Consider the following 18,190-nt stretch of genomic DNA (forward strand, 5'->3'; position numbering starts at 1 on the left):
CAATGAAAGCTCCTGTTTTAATGAGTAAGATATTCAACTTGCTGGGCAGATTTGTAATGTGCTGTAAAGTGTATAAGGAGATTGATGTGTCCAATCTTCAATATTCAACTATTTTATCTGTCTTAAGTTTATGAAATCACATTGTTCATCATTTGAATCATTTTGATGTATAGTAATTTCATACTTAGATGTTACCTATTTATTTTCTGTTGAAAAGATAACATTATTTTGCTTCCAGAATTATAGGTTCAGACTGTCTGTAGTTCAGACTTAGGCACAGTGTTGCAACTGGGTAAAGGACCAGGAAGGTCAGGAGGGCAACCACCTACAAGGTGTGAGAAATAATCTGTTTGTGGAAGAATGGGATACGTAGGATACCTGAAAACACGAAGATGGGAGGGATTGTAAAGTGCAAGTCTCTCAGAAGCTAAACAAAATAAGGATTACTAAACCTAACCCCTTATTTTGACTTCAGTTGACAGCAAGGCCTGAAGTGTGGGCTTCAGTTTTGGCTGAGAAGCCAAATGCCAAAGCCACTGGCCCCACTATCACTAGGATACAGGTTTTTGCAGTGTGTCAGGCATATTTTCTTCTTTATTCTGTATTTTTGGCTTCATCCTTGTTCAACTTCTCACTCTCAATATCAATAGCTTTGCTTTCCAGCTCCTGACACACTGTGGGTTTTAGTCTCTGTAAGCTGCTGCTCAGTGGTGTTTGTATGGTCCAAGCATGTAAGTTGTCAAGGACAGGGAAGATGCACTGAGGATTAACTTAACAGCATTTAGCTTATGCTTGATTTTCAGTTTGCAGGTATTAATGCCGGGTATTTCTAGTCATTCACTAGTACAATATGGCTAATTCTGTTGTCAGAAATGCAGCACTGGATGGGAAATAGAGGCTGGGCAGAATCCTGGTTGCATTGCAGAGCTCAGCAGTGACATCCATCTCGAGCTTCTTCGCCGTATCCCAACCTTGTCACTTCCAGGGTTTACAGAAATGCTGGGCCTTTGGAACTCCTGTTGAAGTCAGCGTGTTAAACTCTTAACAGGTGTTAAACTCCTTGTAAAATCATGCCATAAATATTTAATTTAACAGTGGTGCAACTTGAAAAGGATTCTAAATAAATACAAATCAGTATTTTCCAAAAGCAGCTAATAAAACGTGTTTATTTTTCCTCTTGAGAGCCTAAAGTACGTCCTTAAGATGCATAACAGAGTTTCCTGATGATGATTAGCAGATCTCGGATACAATGAATTTTGCAGCAGAACACTTCAGAGGAGGTTGAGGATATATGCAGATAAGTGAGTTAAGAAGATTTTGCACTCCTGAAGTAGGCAGTGTTCATGCTTAAATGTTATCAAGGACTTGGCAAACATTAGTTTGGGGTTTTTTTACAATTAAAGATTTATGACATATTTTTGATTTTTTTGCTAGTAGTCTAAATGCCATGCCTTTTAAATGGCATGCATAAATTTGTGTGTTCTGCGTTGCTCTTATATGCTGAGCTTTCATCCCCTTTGTTCAGCATTGCTCCTCTGAGAGGTGAATGGCTAAATGCTTTCCCAAGGATACAAAAATCATGGTAATTTATATGCAATTAATAATAATAAAACCCCTGAACACTGATCATTAGAATAATGAGTGAAGTACATGATGTATCTTTTTCCACAAGGCATTTGCAGAGAAGAAAAATCATATGTTTTGGGTTGGAAGGGACCTTAAAGATCATCTCTAGTTTTGGCGTGTAGTGATTTACAGTCCTGCATGTTTGTCTTTATGTATCTTAAATATTTAGTAACCTGCATTGACTGCAGTAGCACCATACGAATATCCAGGCTTTGAGCTGGTCAAACATTCAGTTTATCAGAGTTGTAGTCAGATTTTAAGGAGTTCTTGTTTCAGTCCTGATCCCAGTTAGAAGGTACCAGTACAAGGAGTACCAAGTTACAGGATAGGAAAAGAATACTCACTCTTGGTGATGAAAGCAGCACTTCTGTAAAGGTATAAAGTTAGGAAAGTGTATTATTTTATATAGAGAGATCAATAAGTATCTTTATTGCCTTCCATTTGCAAACCATTTTGCATGCCACACCAGGTTTGGACTGATGATGCAGTCAAGTTTGTCACCTGTCTTAGAAACATCTTCATATGCATTTTGTAGCACCCAGGAAATAGGAAGTTCATCCTCATGTCCATCTTCCTAATTTCCCCTTGCTATAAAATACTCCGTGTTGTTACTTCCGCACAGAGAACTTTAGATATCCCTAAAAAAATGGTTCTCATCCAGACGTGGTGAAATATCTGAGTGATTTTTCTTTTTACAGTGTAACATAAAGTAACAGTTACGGTGTTCATCAGTTAAAATATTGGAAAAGCATTTTTTTCCTGATGTGATAATGATAAACAATTTTCACAGTCTTGTAAAAAGTTGTTGATTTGCAAGAAATTTGTAAAGAGCTGGAATGCTAGGCATGGTCCCAGGAGCAAGCTTAAACGGGATAAGTCTTTCAGTTAGTGACTCTTTTATTAGAGCTTTGTTGCTACTATAATCATTTAATGATTATGCAGATTCCAAAGGCGACGTAGTTTTATCTGCATCTTATTTCATAAAAAAAATCCTGATTTTGAAATCTAAGAAATGTTCACTATTTTCTGCAATTTTGTTGGGAAGTTACTTGCAAATAATTCTTCCAAAGATCGTGCAGGTTTCTCCTGTTTAGGTGGGTGGATATTATGGGCATCGGTATTTTCAGAAGCAAACTGGGGTTTTGACATTGAACTTTTTGAGCTTTAGAAAAAGCTGTGCTTTCCTCAGACACGTCTCCCAGAATTATACTGGGTCTGTACTTATTTTATCTGTCAAGATGGCAGAAGACTAGTAATGACAATGTAAGTAATTTTAGGAAATTTTATGTTGTGTAAATGTATTTCATTCCATTTCTTAATGCATTTTTGCTCCAGTGAATGTCACGACTGGTGCTTCATACGCAAAAGCCTTCAATTCTCGGCGTGTTGAAGATGTGGCACACTGTATGTTACCATAATAGATGTTTCAACTTTGATTTCAATTACTAGTTGCACAGTTTATCTTCACTAATGTCTTCTGTGCATATGAAGCAAAAGAATAATATGTTGAACTCTGAGAAAAGAACAATAGCCACTTCAAGCTACTTAAAATCTGAGCTACAATTAGAGCTGTGCCATGCACTGGAGCACTTCAAGTTCAAGAAAAAGGGTTTTTAGAACTGGAAGCTTTTGGTTGGAAGCTCAATAATTTATTTTATATTTACTTGAGCTGAATCTTACACCATTACATGTAAAGTGAAATGTGTTGTACCAAGAAAATGGGGGAACAAGAAAGCTTTCAAGTCACCACTTTTAAGAAATTTTAAGCCTGTTTCTTGCTATGTGCTTGAAATTGGTAATGATATCAGAAAAGACAGGATCTATTATCAGGGGGCTAAATGTGTCAGGTTAATCTCCTGAAGAATTTGCCTTGGAAGAAATGAAGCAGGACTGTGAAGCACAATGGAATCCACTGTAATGAAACAAGGTTGTTCTGAATGGAACCGTATGAATATATAATAGCCAACCAAATCATGCCTGCTATAAGTATGAAAAAAACCCTTGGAAGAGATCTCATATCTGATTAGATTTAGAAATTCACCTCCAGAATCTCTCCGTGGTCTCCCTTTTATTTACTGGCTTTCCATAGTACACATTGGTGCACGACTCCACCAGTGCTTTAGAGCCATGTGATCTGGGCATTGGGAACTGTGTGCCTTCAGTACCTTCAGGGCCTTGTTCTGCTGCTGAAGTTCCTGCTCCAGGATGCACTTTTTCATTTAACATCTGCTCCAGCTACATTTTTGCTGACTTTTCAAATGGGTATCATGACTCAAAAAATGCCCTTTTTTATCAGGAGGAGTGTATGTGATGCTTTTCCACAGCCAAGCATTCGGCATTTCCTTTACCCTGATAAGTTACTTGCTGCTTTCTTGGCTCTAACCAGAATGACATTTCCCTGGAGGGGAAAATACGAGCAGAAGCCTAATTTTGGTGCTTTGGAGGAGCCTGACAGTGCCACACTGCTGAGGGAGCCCGGGAAAGCAGTAAAGGGCCTTCAGGTGGCTCCCCCAGCTTCCATCCTTGTTTATAGTTGGCTCTTCCTGGTGTCCAGGATACTCTGCAATGTAGGAGGTTGTTTTGATGTCATTGGCTTTGTCAGATTTGGTGATTTGGTGACAGTGCAGGAGGAAGGGGACATAACCCAACACAAATTTCAGTGAACAGTATTATTGGTTTGTTTTATATTAGGAGAGTGGTGTTTGTGGAGGGGAGGAGCGTCAGCTCATGTTTTCGACATTACTCAGATCAATCCAAAACAGCACAGAACAAAACTCAGCTTGAATAATCTAAGGAATTCCTGGATCTTTACAATAAAAACCTTTGTATTGGTTAGACCCAGGTGATTATTAAGGTTAGAGCACTTTTGATTCACTCTATCGAGAAGAGAGTTGTTGGTTCAGAATCTTTTATTAGGAAAAGTGATACTGCAGTAATAGTTTCAAAATTTGGAAATGGGTATCTTAAAAGTTCCTCGACTGCGACTGGTGCGGTGGAGTCTGGTGGGCTGATGGATGTCTGCAGACAGTCCTACAGGTTGGCAATTTGTGATGAAGCAGAGCTTCTGAAGGGCAAGAGATCCCCGTAGAATCATGAAGGTTGTAAGAGACCTTTAAGATCATCCAGTCCAACTGTGATGTTTGATGGATATGAAGCTTTAATAAGAGAGAGTCTTTTGGTGGTATGCATTCTCTGTGCAAATTGGCCCTTTGAGAGGGGATCTTAAGAGTGGGTTTATATGCTTTAATTTTCCACCATATATTTTTATTTTTCAGAAGTGCCTTCAGCTCTTTGTCTAATTTACTTTTGATATCCTGTTTTTCTCTCTCTGCTTTGAAGTCTGTTACAGGGTTTGGAATTCATGTGTATTTACTCTGAGATATTAAATTGTATTTCTTGTCTTGTGCTGCTTTAGGCCTTCTCTTTATATGTGACTAAAGTGTTAACACCAATTTCCCAGCTGGAATAAAATTCCTTATGGAAGACACTGGAAGCAGTTGCTGAGATGGTAGTTAGGAATTTCTTCTGTAGCCTAATTATGGTTTGTTTGGTTTTTTTGGAGTTTCCTCTGGAAGCAATCTCTTGTTGGCTATAGGATTCAGATTAGATTGTGATTCCTGGGTATGAATGTGCATGTGGTGGGAGCCTTCCTGTGGAGCATGTGGAGTCAGCTTTTGGTTTGAATATTGTGTATGTGGTGAAAACATTTTTTAACCACTTTGACATAACTGTTTTCTTATGTGATCTGCGCTTTGAGAGTTTCTCAGGAGTGCAATTTTATGTGTGTTTTTGCTTTGCTGTGGTATATAATCATTTAAATCAAAGGCTAATCAAAATGATTAGTCATTTTGAGCAGGAAAACGGTGACATTTGATAAGTACCTCCACTTCAAATAAATCTTACCAGTATTTTCCAGTCTTGTAACTTTTAGAGGGACAGGCTCGTACAAATTACATTTAGTATCTTATTTACAAAAGCCAAAGCCAAGGAAAAATGAAGTCAAGGCTTCCAAGGTTCTGCTTTTCAAGTCATGCATCTCCTTATTAAAGTTAGCTATTCTGGGGGAGAGCTTCCCGAATGACCTTGAAAGGAGCTGACACATGTGTTTACTTGTTCACAGTTGATTTGAGGAGTGGATCTGCTAAAGCCTGTAGTGTTGTAACCTGGCTAATGCTGCGGGTTGCTGCTGTTCCTATGAGCTAAGAAGCCTTTTGTAATAAAGAGATAAAGCAGAGGCAAGAACGGGAGAGAAATGGATCTGACCCAACATGTTTTAAAACGAGCGTGTGGGATTTTTAACTTCTGAACATACTGAAATGTGATGACCAGCAGCCTTTCCTTCTTCAGTAAGTGAGGGCATAGGAGGAAAAAGGCATCGCTTCTGCGTGTAACACCACGTTCCAGAGAGGATGTGGAGTTAAGCAAATGCCACTGAGAGCCCAGGAAATGGTGTGGCAGGTTATCCCTTTGCCCTCAAATTCATTTTTCTTAATACTGAGATAGGACAAAAATATGGGAAAAGAATTTTTTTTTCCCAAAAAAAATCCAAAAAAACCAACCAACCAACCAACCAAACAAAAAAAACAAACCCCCAAACCCCACAGCAGTTCCCCAAACGTGCCCTTCCAGAAGCTGGCAGGCGTTTGTCGGGATTTGATGTTTATTCTGATTACTCAGGCTATTTTGAAGATCAGTTCCCCTGATACAATAGCATTTTTATTTCACATCTGTCAGGCTTGATACCCCTGAAAATACATCTGCATTGAACTCTGAAACTTGTGGATAGTGCTTTGAATGGCTGTGCTCTGCACCACTGGGAAAGGAGCTCCTCGCCAGCCATCACCTGGCACAGCTTCATCCCCAGCCTGCTGCAGGAGCTGCTTCTGCCACTCATTCTGTTGTCATTCCAGCAGTAATTCCAGCAACTCAGACTTTTTTGTCAAGCAGCTTTGGTTCTTTAGGGTGAGGTTATTGAAAAGTTCATTCCTTCATCCCTCAATCCTTTCCTTCCTTCTGCGGGAGGTGAATTCATTTCCCTCTGTTCTGCCAGTGAGTCAAGAGAAACAAAATTAAAGATTTTCTAGCTTGTTATATTACTAAAATGGGGTATTCTTCCTATAAAATCCCGGTTTGGAATTCGGTAGTTTCTGAATACTGGAATAAAATACCAGAATTTCAGTATGACAGTTAACTTACCTGTATCTTCACTCTGTAAAATATAATTGGTGAAAAATGCCACTGGGTAACTTAATGATAGGGGAAATAATGTAAAGAAGCCTTCTTGATGTGACCTCTACCAATTTTTTTAAGTTCAGTGATGCTGCAAATCATCCCCAGTTGTACATCATTGATTAGGAGCTTTCCAATTTTATAGTACAGATTTTTAATGTTGTCAGAATTTGGTTTAGTGTAAGGATAAGGGAGCATGGTCTTCTGGGACTGCAGAGGAGTGTTCCTGAGGTGTCATTTACTGGGATTTACCAGAGCCTTTGAGCAATATATACATAGAGATAGAGATAGAGATAGAGAGAGAGAGAGAGAGAGAGAGAGAGGGAGAAGGAGAGAAAGAAACCCTTGAAGATTGGGTGAGGGTTGTGTGTTTGTTTCAGCAATAACAAGCATCTGCCAAATCCAGTGCTCGGTTCCATTTTCCCCAAATTATTAGAATGCCTTCAATTTAAAACTAAAAAGGCATTGATCCGGCTCGACCTCGTGACCCAGACCCAGGTCAAGTCTCCTTATTTTTACAGCAGCCTCCTTGTTTGTTTAATATAAATTGGATATTGCTTTTCTGCCTCCCACTCAGGAAAATCATCTCCTTTTCGGGTTCTGGGGGAGGTCGGCTGGGCAGCACAAAAATGCAGAGGGGATTTTGGTGACCGAAATAATTTTTTCATGCATTTTAAGACCAAACAGGAGCAATTTCAGCCCAGAAGATAATTTTGTGTGACAGTTGGATTGCGAGCTCCTTGTTTATCTATGTTCTCATTTTTGGGTTGGTTATAAGAAAAGACTCTGCGAGCTTTTTTTTTCTTCCCAAATTACACCCAGTGGGTCTAATGGGAGACTTAATATAAATATGGATGTGCAGTCTCCTGAACTTTATAGCGTGTTAGCAAAACCAGTTATATGTGTTGCGGGGGTGAGGGGAGTGGGAAGAAACAAAAAAATTGGAAGTGTGATGTGCCTTGTTATCAAGCCCTGGAGGTGCACGTCCTGCTGTCATGGCTGAGGGGGCTTCAGCACTGTGAAATGCTCGTTCTCAGCCTGGAGATTTTTCTGGGGTTTTTTTTGGTTGTGGTGTTTTGTTTTTTTTTTTCACGGGTGGAAAGTGCTTGGTTTCTGAATTGATTTTCCTTTGACCCTTTTCCCAGCAGGGTCTTCTTGTTGATCTCCACAGTGTATGTCTGCTCGTTTTTCCAGTATAAACCAAGGGAAGTGCATGTCCTGATGTGTTTTAGATTTGCTAATGGAGTCTTCAGCGAATTTTTGTAAAACGCTGAAGGAAAAGGAACAAAACAAACAAAAACTTAACTTTTCCTCGCTGCAGTATGGCATACATTGTTTTACCAAGGCTAATACCCAAGCTAGGAGAGCAGTCACATGAAGCTTCTCCTTCCTTGCTGTGTGCAGGCACTTCAGAGTCGACGGCTGGCAGCCATTATGTGGTTCTGTGTGCAGTTCTTTCACCATAGCTGGGTAAAGTACTGGAAAGTTACAGCAGTTTGTTGCAAAACCTGAAGTACTTTTTGTTCACATAATACTTAACAGCATCTACATAATTAGTTTTAAAATTGGCCAGTGTGCTGCAACTTAGTCATTTATGTAAGTGCTGTTCCATTACCCGGTGATGCTTCTGGGGCACTCATTGGCTTCAATTTTACCTTGCTGCAGTTGTTACTAAATATAGGATGAAACGTTCTGAGATAGCTTCTAAATGTGGTCTTGGAAGATATATGCAGCAAATTTAACTTTTTCTTCTGTTGTTGAATTTCCAATTTATTGTGAGTCAGAAATCTCTGCCCGGCATTTCCCCCTTCCTCCGGTGCAACACGGCGATGTTTTGAACAAACCTATGCTGTGTTTAGGATATGCAGGAACCAAGGACACTTCCTGGCCTGCTCTAGAGCAGCTTATCATCTTCTTTTCTTTCCTACAGACCTCTTCTTTGTGACCTACAAAGGATGATAGGAGGAAACCACTAGCATTTTACTCTCCCCCTATGTTTTACACTTGAGTAGAAACCTGTGCTGCCACAGAGGTCGAATAGGAAGGTACAGAGTACAGCATGTATGGACCTCAGGACCTACCATCCATCTCCCAAGGGCACATGCAAGTGGAGAACCTCTTGCCCTGAGCGCTCCTCCAAGTCATTGCTTTGCTCAGCAGCTGTCAAAACTTAGACAATCTGAAATCTTTCCATCCATCAGGACTGTGATAGCTGGGAAGGAAAGGATACAGTGAGGTTATTATAGCCCAAGAGACATGGTGCAGTAGACTTGAAATCTTTGTTGATCCTCAGAGTTGAGTGTAACCTTGGTGAACTGTAGCACTGGAAGATGCTTGGACATGGAGAGAACTCTCAGGCCACATACAGAATAGCAGTGCTAGACATGTACTCAGTAGTCTGTCATCTCTATTCAAAAGCAGGTTTAGATGTGGTATTTATGGGAAAGAAATCTTTGCTGTTACAGCACAGTGTTCTTTTAAGAAGTTATCAACATATTTAATCTGAGTGGTTTGAGATACTTAATCTGAAGTATGAAGGACACGCACACATATTTGGAAGTGGAATGAAGTGGCTGGCAAATATATTTTGTAAGGTTATCTTTGCCTGTCTACAGGGGTAACATAGTAGTTTTAATAGAAAAATGGCTTTGCACACTTCTGCAAGGATTTTATCATGGAGCAATAAGCAAACAAAATAATTTGGAATCATAACTGAAGCCACTATTGCTCAAGTTTAGTGAGATAATCGTCAAATTAAAGCTGTAGTTGAATCAATCAGTCATCTGATGAATTAATAACGGAGATTAAAGTCAAAAGTGAATCAATTTATTAGATGAGCAGAAGCAAGACAGAAATCAGGGTAGTTTAAAACATATGACTGGTTATTACAGGGCAGCATCGCCTGCTGCCTTGTTCTTGGAGACAGAAATGGGACTGTCCAGTCTGGGCTTTAGTGGGTCAGTGTAAGGGTTAATTCTGTGCCTGAAGGTGCTGCTTTATTGAAGGCAGTTTAGACACTTGTTCTTTTTCCTGCCAAATGAACTGTGTGCAAGCAATATTGGCAGAGAAAAATTGATATGCAAATATAGCACGTCTTAGACATGTTTGCACTTTATTCATACCTATTGAAATATTACAGAGAAAAAATGATGGGAACAGAGCAGAAGAAAAGCAAACTGCTTTGTGTAGGTTGCTTGTAGAACAAGGTGGGCGGGAGAGCAGTTTGGGTTGCTCATATCACTGATGGATGCCTACTGTGGGCTTTCTCTGGAAATTCATATGTTAGGCTATACCTTCTGAGCCCTCTCCTCTTCCTCCTCCTCCTTCTCCTGCTCCACCTCTGGACAGGGTCCAGGAGATTAGGATCATTAGTGGCTCTCAGTGATGTGGCAGTGCAAAAAAACTACTGTTTGCCAACGTGTTTATTCATTGCCACACCTCTTCAAACCATCTAAGTGCAGTGGTGAGTTAAGAGCTTTCTTTGCCTACAACCTGATCCAGTCCAATTGTGATTTTGAGCAATCTGGAATATAAAAAATTGTTGGGCCTTACTATCAGATTTCATGTAACTTATTTTTCACATCAGAACATAAATGCTCCAAAAGTACAAGAGAGAAGCTTGCTGAGAAAGCTTTAGTCTCATCATGGGAAAAGTTCAGAATATATATACCTTAAATTTTCATAAATCCCTGTAGGAATAGAGCTACTTTTTATCCATGCATTCCTATTTTTATTTTCCTGTTATTTCTGAAAATATTTTTGTTTCGTTTCAAGAGCAAAGCATTGGGGTAATGAAAGAATTTGGCTTAACTGGATTTCATACATTGATCTTATGTGGCTCAGACTGTGTCATACATTTCATGAAAATAAACCTAAATACCAATACATAAACTATAGAAGCATGAAATGACAATACTTAGTTCTGTTATATTATAAAAAAAAAAAAAAGGGAGGGGGGAGGGGTAGCCATTCAGGGCAGAAAGACAAAGAAAGGGCTAATTAAGGATTTAAAGCCACTGAGGTTTCGTGGGAGGGGGGTTTTGCAACCAGTGAACCGAGTCAAATGTAAAGTGTGGTGTGTGTAAGGCATAAGGAATCATAAATTCTGCGTAATGCAAAATAACTTCATAGCAAAGTGACTGACTAACTGGAGAGGTCTTGGATGGAAGGGAAAGGTTTCTATAAAAATAAACTTCATCTCGCTGACCTTTGCTGACCCTGGCTGCCTCTCTCTTAATCTAACCTGAAGAGATTAGAAAAACTCTAAACATCAAAAGGCACCGTAGAGCTATTGTCTCCCAGAGTCCCATTGTGCTCAGGAGTGATTTCCCAGGAAGCAGCAGCCTGCTCCTGCTCCAGAGCCTTCCCCCGCTGGCACCAACAATGCGGCCCTGGCTGTAGGTCAGGCTGCCCATCTCAAACCCTGCCTTGGAAAAACAACCCGCCACTCCTGACATGATGGGTGGGAAACCCGACTCTGGGATTCATTTGCCCAAACTTGTTTGGAAGATTTGCTGGGTTTACTGAGTCAACATTTTTCAGGTGCTTCCTGTGTTTTATTCAGGAGTGGATAAATAACTCTTATTTTGTTCAGCGACAGAAAACGCAGATGTAATTAAATCACATCAACAGTTTGTCTTTCAATGTAGTTGAATCCTCAGGCTCTGGATTTTTTATATATATATTCTTATGTGTGTGTATATATATGTCTTTGTATATATATATATAAAACCACAAGTTTTCCAGAAAAAAATTCTTTAAATAGCTGTTGGAGGAAAATGCAGGTTTCATGCATTTATTTCTATCTCATGGGGAGAACTGACAACATTTCTGAGATCTGATGATTACTAGGCTGTAGTTTTCTGCTAACTTTGGGTCGCAATTTAAAACTACTCCTTAAAGCATAAGGAAGTCTTAAATTATGAAGCAGTAGGAAATCCTGAGATCCAAGGCGTTGAGTGGGATTGCAGTATAGTATATATTCATTATTTTGTTGCTACTTCAGTAGCTCGCAGGTATTAACCATGGCATTATATTAACTTTTTGGTGAAGTCCAGACACTAGAAAACTCAAGTTTTATGGTTCAGCATTTGCTAATAGGATTTGCAACTGAGGGAAGTCCAGACTTCAGATGGTTTTTACAGAGTGCTTGTGAGAGGCCAGCCACAGGAACAGATGCATTTTTGTCTAAATGACTTTCTCTCGCTTTCCAATTTCAGTATCTTCTGATTTAATTTTAAAATCCATTTTAAAGCAAATGAAATAGCTAAGACTTTTTCTAGCACAGTAATCAAGACCTTTAATACTCTGCCTCTCTACATGCCACAGTTTTAAGAGCTGATGTTTGTGGCGCTGTTGCCTGTGCTGGGCAAGGTGTTCGTCTGCACTGTGGGAGATGTGGAGGAGCAGGGGATACCCATTTCAGGCTCTACTTTCAAGTAATTTTAAAGGTTGATGAAGATTTTCAGGCTTTTATTGGAAGACTTTTTTTTTCCTAAAGCACTCTCAACAACAGAGCTCCTCTCGCCTGTGTGCTCTGCTCCACATCACAGCTCCAGAGAGATCTGGCCAGCTTCCAGTTTAAATTCACTTAATAGGGTAAATCTGAAATGATTTAAACACTTCCAATTTGCCATCATAACCAAAGGGTCAAAGCCAAGAGCTGTAGAAGCACTGATATTCGAGAGAATTTTTTAAAGAGGAATGTAGATGTAGCTGCTTTAAAAATGTCATTAAGATGAGATAGGGAATGCTTTAGGTAAGTGATTTCAGCCTCCCAAATCTTCTATTAATGGATCACCGTAAGATTTTCTGTACTGACCTCTGTGGACTTCATTTCATGCTCTCAAACAGTGGAGCAATATGTATTTTGGTGTGTATACAGGCACCACACAGATTGGTGAGGCTCAGTCCCTAACGAGGCGGGTTGTTGACTGAATGAATGTACTCAGGCTTTGTGCGTGCTTTTGGGAAGGAATGGCAAAACAATCTACTTAAAAACATCTGAATTTTTGCCAATTTCTGCTACAGCTTTCCCTGATAAGTAACTAAAGATGCTGTCTATGCTATTGCTGCAAATAACTGCCTTTTTTCTTTTGGGAGACTTTTTTGAGGATGGGCATCACCCTTGTGTTTAATGATCTTGTTTTTCTTCAGCTCTTAGCAAGTGTATCTCAATGTTATTTGTTGTCTTTTTGTCTAACTTAGGCTCCTAAGTATGATTTTGACTGCAGTCTTCTCAGAATCTAGATAAAGAACCTTTCATTTTGCATGAAGAGGAGAAAATTGCTATGTTTTTCTTTTCCTTAGATGTCCAAAAGCACAAAAAAGTATTAAAGAGGAGAATGGAGAAAAATAATTCAGAAGTACTGAAAGGTACTCACTGATTAAACTGTAGGAAACATTCATGTATCTGCCATTTGGTCTCCTGAAGATCAATACTATGAGGCTAATCTATGATGCTGCAGCAGTCTATAATAACTATAACATATTATCTTTCAGAGTATTATTACTGGAATAAAAATTGTTGAGTTTAAATTTTGAAGATATTGGGATACTCATCCTGGCATTCATTACTTCATAAAATGGATCCACAGTGTTCTCCATGTGCAGACACAGTTCGATATTCTTTCAAAACGATACTGAAGGATGATCATGCTGTTCCAGGGATCCTGTCCAGCACACTTGGATAGGGATGTAAAAAAAAAAAAAAAAAAAAAGGGGGAAAAAAAACCCAAGCAAAATGTGACTGCTTCATATTTACTGCTCAGTGTTACAAAGGCATCACCTCTCAGTTGGGTGATGAGGGGAAAGCGAAGGAGTGTCTGTGCTGGCACGACTTTTCCCGCTGAGAGCTGCAAAACCAGCTTGAAACTTTTTTTGTGTTGACTTATGGTCTTCATCCATTAGATACTGCAAGTTTATAATTTGGTGAGGAGGGAGAAGCATCTTAGTGATGTGTTTATTGCTGTACTGACCGACAAGTATGAAGTTTGGGCTAATTATAATTTCCTGTGTCTCCGTAAATGGATTTGAAATTACTTGTTTGCTCTTGTGCTGGAGTAACTTTCGTCATTTATTCTTTTTTCTTTCAAGCAACTGAATGCCATTTTGCCTCTAAATTGGGAAATATTAGATTTCCTTTACCTAATCCTGGAGTCTTAGTTTTGCAATTACGTTTTAAAATACTGATGGACAGTTGTCAGTGAAGGCAAAAAGACACTATTCATACTGAGGCCGAATTCAGAAGTCTTTGTTAAAAATATGGTTGTAAAGCAACCTGTGCCATGAGCAGTGGAAGTAGCAAAGCCTAATTTTCTACGGATTGCCATCTCTTTTCCCTTGGTCATTCCCTTCCTTCCCTGAAACAAAAGCCCCAGTTCTCCACTGTGAGCCCTTCTCTGCAAGCAGAGATGGATTTTCTGGTATGAAGGCACATAGCTGTCAGTCAGCTGGTGTGGGATGGGGTTAACTCCTGCCCCTTTGGTGAGGGAACTCTTTTGAATCTCCTGTTCCTACTTCCAGTTTTCATGAAGGGCACAGGAACCTGGTTATCTTTGTGACTTTCACCCCTGTGGGACTTTGTGACCACCGGATATTTGGAGGGATTGGAGTAGAGTGAATGAGAGATTGATGGACTGTCAGCATATTGCATAGTTATCCTTTCACAATTATCTGTTCCATACAGTGGAGAGTGCACCCTATGTGTGGGGGCAAAGACTTGAAAGTAAGGAGTGAATTTCTGTTATGTAGTATCTGATTTTTGGAGGTTGGACCAGATGACCTTTAAAGGTCCCATGTAACCCAAACTATTCAGTGATTCAGTGATTTAATTGGACTTTCAGAGCTTCTAGCCATGTAGTGTTTGGTTTTGGGTTTTTTTCCCAACTGAGCTACAATCTAAATATCTTCTAACGTTTAGTAACTGTTGTTTTTTCAGGATGAATCCAAAATCACAGCATTGCTAGGGAAGGAATAACCTCAAAAATAACCTTTAACCCTCAAAAATGCAGTGTTAAAGTTGCCCAATATCAATAATCAGTAAGTAGGTGTGATACATTTTATTAACTTTGCTTGTACCAAACCAAAGGGAGTTTGTCATAACATGAGTCGCCTATTGATGACACGGTTTTCTGTGATTGATTAGAAGTGGCAGATTTATTTCAGCTTCAACTCTTTCCATTAGCATTCCTATTGACCATCTGGCAGTGGAAAACCTCACTTGTGAGATAGACTAGGATCTTGTTAAAAAAATTACAAGATTTCTTGGGGCCTTGTTTTTTGCCAGTGTCCTGATGAGCAGAAAGTTGTCACTTTTAGTGACAGTTCTTGTTGCTTGAAAGGGTTGAGACTGATGCTGGGTCAGCCTGTGGCTTGTTTTTAAGGGTTTTTAATTATTGCCTTGATTGCAGCAAGCATTTAGTTAATGGTTGCACAAGTATCATTTTGTGGGCTTTGTAGTTCTTCCATAGCCTTCAGTTGTTGGTTAGAATGAGGAAGATCAACTTGCTGTTTAAGTGGGAGGAACAGAGCAAACAACTTTTTTCACAATGGTATCTGTAGAACACTAGAACTTTCCCTGAGTTACTCAATTATGAGAATGTCGTATCATAATTAAAATCATTTGACTGTGCTTAAGATGCCCTAATCAAAATCATTTAAAGATGATGCACAGGGAGGGATGTTTAAGGGGCAAAAAATGAATTCTAAATGAATTGTGATGTTCCTAAGTGTGAAGTTGCCTATATGCCCATTAAATGGTAGATACATGTACTGATATGAGATAAATATGGAGCTGGCATGAATGGACAACGACACCTGAGGACATTTAGTGGAGCTTCTCCAGCAGTCCAGTAAATTACATCACAACCTGAAGTGCAGCAGCTGCTCTGGCCCCACCATCTCTTTATGAGTAATAGTGTATCAGGGCAGTCTTTGGTAAACAGCTTTGCAGGGCTTTTCTGCTGCAGTGTTTGGCACTTGGAACTGTAATGCTGGCTCTGCAGCACCCCCTGCTCCCCAGAAATACAGTCATTCAAAGTAAAGGCGTGAAAACCTACGGCAAGGGCCCCTTCCTTCTAATTTTACAGGTGACACTCTAAGGACTAATGTTATCTGTGTGTTGCAGAGAGGTGAGTTACAGACAAAGAAAAAATATTCTATATGAATTTCCCCTTGCCTGCAGAGTTTGCTTAAAACAATGCTTTGGTGTCATTGTTAACCATACTTATTTTGAGTGGGGGAGGTTTGGCAGAAGTGTTTCCATTTCTCAAAGTGTGATGGATTTCTGTCCAGGATCTCCAGAGCTTGACCTTGGGGTCTGTAAATGTTTTAAATGGTTCCATGGGTATTTCAAGGTTGTGGCTTGTTGAGCCGTAACACACAAGGGACATCTCCCTAAATGGGCTCTGCATTGCACTTAGACTCACACACACACATTGCAGCAAGTGGAGGTGTTAAAAAATATGCGTGAAGGTCAAAGTGACAGGTCTTATTAGGAAATTACTGGCAACAGTTTTCTTGAAGAGTAATCTCCTAACAATTTATTCTCAATTTTGAATTTGATTTTGGAAATTGTGTTGAGGCAGCATTGAGGTTACAAAGATGGTAGTTATTTGTGCAATATTTAGCATTAGAAAGGATATGGATCCCTTCTGGTTCTATTTTGCATTATTAGTAATGTTTATGCTGGGGGAGTATGCAATTTCTGAAAATGAAATGCTTTTGGACAGTTAGCAGGGATTATCTGAAACACATACATAATGTATAGTGTAGTTATTTTGAAGGTCTCCTCTGTTACCCTTTTTTTAGTCTGAAGTAAGGTAATATTGGAGTAAAAAGGGGGAGAAAATTTATTCAGCCACTTGAAGGCATTCTGGGGAACATTAAGATTTGTTTGGTTGTAAGTGTTTCTCAAAAAGTGCTTTTCTTGTCCGCTATTAATTGTGCCATCACATCTGTGAAAGATCATTATCATATTCTTTTATCCAGGCACGTGTCAAAGCGTTACTCACTTCCAACCATCTGTAGACTATTTGATACAAATGCTTCAAAAATTGAGCTAATAGCCAAGGCACCATCCCTGTATCTGAAAGTTTCTTAAATTTCGTCACCTGCAGGTTTTTTTTGTCCTACTTACTACACTTTCTTTCCAAAACAATGCCTTTTGGCAGCTCCTGTTGTATTCATACCATTGCTTTGGATAACGGGCCAGACTTACACACACCACCATGTCAGTGCACTCTTCTAGATCCTTTGCCAGTTGTCTGCTTGAACACCATCTGTTCCTGGCAAGGAGTTACCTTCAAATACCTAACAAAGCAGGTCATGGGAAAAACCAGAGCCTTCCAGGAGCTAATGGTGATAACACACCCTGACTCTCTAGTGCCGTTAGCATTTTCCTCATAGCACTTCAGGAACCTTGCTCTATTTAGGCAGATTCTCTCACCCCATCATCTTTCCTTCAGAGGAGCAGTGCCAACGCCTGCCCAAGCAAACAGTGAGGAGGGTGCTAACTTGCAAGAAGATGTTTTGTGGAAAGCTTGAACAATGTATGAAATTCAGTCCTACCCCATAATGAGCTGGAGAACTGTGCTAATGAAATCTGCAGGAGACAATAAAGTGAGTCATACAGCAAAGACGGCTGAAAATGGCCCTGCAAAGTAGTGCCGCTAAGGAAAAAAGTATAACTGAGAGCAGGAAATAAAAAAGAGCATCTTGGAAAACATCCAGGCTAATGCATCTGAAGAAATACAATCTGAAACGCAGACATACGTGGGAGCAGAAGCTGTAAAAGCCATAAGGCTGAAAAAGATAGAGAGATAGTGGACTGCAAATTAGATATGAGGCTCTACAAAAGGACCAATTTGGGCCACGCTTTGGAGGAGCAGCATGTGACAGATTAGGGAGGCATTAGACCTGTCTTGGAGAACCATTTGCTTCTGCAGATGAGAGAATGGGATTCATTAGGGTGGTTTCAACAGGAAACAACATAGTGATGATGATCTGGAGGAAACACTGAAGCGCCGTCCGCAGTGTGGTGTTCGGAGCCTGCGTACGGGGGAGCGTGCGAGCTTCTGGAGCGTAGATGAGGGAAACAGCAGCATATGGCATGGCAGAGCTGGGGTGCTGACGAGGAAAAGGCTGATTTCAGTGGGACAGCAGAAGGGGAGTTTCAGTGGTAGTAAGGTTGGGTGCCATGTTGGAAGAGGGCGTAGTCAAAATACGGGTTCAGGACCAAATACTGAACTGAAATCAGATCTTTGTCTCTTTTTGGATCTTGATCTGATTAGGTGAAGTCTGAATTTCTTCCTTAAGGCACTCATGAACTTGAAGA

General features: G+C 39.9%; 1 protein-coding gene across 1 annotated transcript in view; it reads left to right on the forward strand.

The window, feature by feature from the left end:
* BRF1 (BRF1 RNA polymerase III transcription initiation factor subunit) overlaps positions 1-18,190 on the forward strand; it is a 178,828-nt gene that overhangs the window by 135,558 nt on the left and 25,080 nt on the right. The gene's annotated exons all lie outside the window — the stretch shown is intronic.

Source organism: Empidonax traillii, unplaced genomic scaffold, assembly GCF_003031625.1.
Source record: "Empidonax traillii isolate 1590-97213 ecotype Southwest subspecies unplaced genomic scaffold, ASM303162v1 scaffold457:size789790, whole genome shotgun sequence".
Taxonomy (NCBI): Eukaryota; Metazoa; Chordata; class Aves; order Passeriformes; family Tyrannidae; genus Empidonax; species Empidonax traillii.